The sequence below is a fragment of the Penaeus monodon genome, chromosome 10 (genome assembly GCF_015228065.2).
Source record: "Penaeus monodon isolate SGIC_2016 chromosome 10, NSTDA_Pmon_1, whole genome shotgun sequence".
Lineage (NCBI taxonomy): Eukaryota > Metazoa > Arthropoda > Malacostraca > Decapoda > Penaeidae > Penaeus > Penaeus monodon.
This window is the reverse complement of record NC_051395.1, coordinates 5,366,522-5,369,021: the sequence shown is the minus strand read 5'-3', so window position 1 is coordinate 5,369,021 and position 2,500 is coordinate 5,366,522.

Genomic DNA, 2,500 nt, shown 5'->3' with positions numbered 1-2,500 from the left:
GGGGGGGAAGGGGAAAAAAAAAAAGGGGAAAAAGGGAGGGAGAGGGGAAAGGGAGGGAGGGGAAGAGGAAAAAAAAAAAAAAAAAGGGGGGGGGGAGGGGAAAAAAGGAGAGAGAGAGAGAAGCAAAAAAAGAAAAGGAGAGAGGGAAAAAAAAAAAAAAGGGGAAGAGGGGGGGAGAAGGGAGAGGGGGGGGAAAAAGAGGGGGAAAAAGGGGGGGGGGAGGGGAGAAAAAAGGGGAAAAAAAAAAAAAAAAAAGGGGGGGGAAAAAAGGGGGGGGGGAAAAAAAATTTTAAAAAAGGGGGGAAAAAATTTTTAAAAAAAGAAAAGGGGGGGGGGGGAAAAAGCGGTGGAAAAAAAAAAGAAAAGGTTAAAAGGGGAAAAAAAGGGAAAAAAAAAAAAGGGGGGGGAAAAAAAAAGGGGGGGGGGGAAAAAAAAAAAAAAAAGGGGGGGAAAAAAAACCCCGGGGGGGAAAAAAAAAAAAAAAAAAAAAAAAAAAAAAAAAAAAAAGAAAAAATTTTAAGGGGGAAAAAAAAAAAAATTTTTTAAAAAAATTTTTTTTTAAAAAAAAAAAAATTTTTTTTCCCCAAAAAATTGACCCCAATTTTAAAAAATTAAAAAACCCCAAAAAAAAAAAAAAAAGGGGGGAAACAAAAAAATTTTTTAAACCCCAAACCAAATAATTTTTTAAAAAATTTTTTCCCAATTTTTTTTTTAAAAAAAAAAACCCCTTTTAAAAAAAAATTTTTTAAAACCTTTTTTTAAAAAAAAATTTTTTCCCCCGGGCCCCTTTACAAAAAAATTTAAAAAAAAAAAGGGAATTTTTTTCCGGAAAAAAAAAACCCCCCCCCTTTTTCCCTTGGCTTTTTTTCCCGGGGGGCCCCCAAAAAACCCCGGGGGCCCGGGGGGTTTTTAAGGCCCTTTGTTTTTTTTAAAAATTTTTTTTTTTTTTGGGGGGAAATTTTTTTTTTTTTTTTTTATTTTTTTTTTGGGGGTTTTTTTTTTTTTTTTTTTAAAAAAAAAATTTTTTTTTTTTAAAATTTTTTTAAAAAAAAAAATTTTTTTTTTAAAAATTTTTAAAAAAAAAATTTTTTTTTTGGGGGGTTTTTTTTAAAAATTTTTTTCCTTTTTTTTTTGGGGGGGGGGGTTTTTTTTTTTAAAAATTTTTTAAAAATTTTTTTTTTAACCCTTTTGGTTTTTAAAATTTTTTTAAAAAAAACCCCGGGTTTTAAAATTTTTTTTTAAAAAATTTTTTTTTTGGGGAAAAAAAAAAAGGGAAACCCAAAAAATTAAAAAAAAATTTTTTTTTTTAAAATTTTTTTTTAAAAAAAAAAGTTTGTTTTTTTTTTTTTAAAATTTTTACATTTTTTTTTTTTTTTTTCCCTTTTTTATATATATTTTTATTTTTTTTTAAGAAAATTTAGTGGATGGATAATACAGAACATGTTAATGGAAAGAGCGTTATAGGAATATTGTCACTGTTAAACGCACTCGGCAATTAACCGCGTTCTGATAATATAATTAGTTATTCAAGAACGCTACTTTTTATAATGACGTTGATATCAAGCACCAACGATTACGAAAAAAAAATTATCATAGGCATTGAAAACAGCAATAATATTTGTAACAACAGTGATATCACTATCATGAACGATCATAACAAAAGACTTCTGATACTACTACTCTTAACGCTAATACTAACAACGACTTGTTACAGACTCGTTTCGAAAATTCTGGTCTCGGTGACGATGCTGGCGTGACGGACGTGTCCATGTACTGCTGCTCCTTCAACGGCACAAGAGTTCACTAAGGCTGGTTTAAGATCCTGACTTTGTGTACTGGATGTTTATTTAAATATATCGTTTTTTTTGGGCTATGTATTCTTATTTTGTCCTTGTTTAATACATCTATTCATCGTCATTCCATATATTTTTTTTTCGCAAAATAAAATGAAAGGAAAGAAGTGTGTATATCTATGTAATAAAGTTTGTTATGGTCTTTACTGTCCAAGTTTTTTAAGATGTACGCTTTCTCTTCAGCTTCAGGGGTTCAGTATAATATAAATCTAGCGGTCCTTATTTCTACACGGACGTTGCTAAAGGAATTTGATACTGGTATAATTTCACTTCCATCGATACTCAGTTTGATGTCTTGTACTCAGTGTGGTAAAATAAATGAAGTCCCTGCACCTCTCAATAATTATTTTGATGTTGTATAATTACATCTGTAAATACATCGTTTTGCAGAAAATGTAGAAGCGACGAGTTAATGGATAAGCCAAAAATTAAAAAAGAAAATTATGTTGCAGTTGTAGTTAAGATTTTGCTTATATGAGGTAAACGATAAGATTGATAGTCCTTTAAAGTTATTTTTTCTAAGGATTTCATACATACATACGTACATGCATACGTATATACTTACATATATATACATATATATATATATATATATATATGTATTATATTATATATATATATATATATATATATATATATATATATAT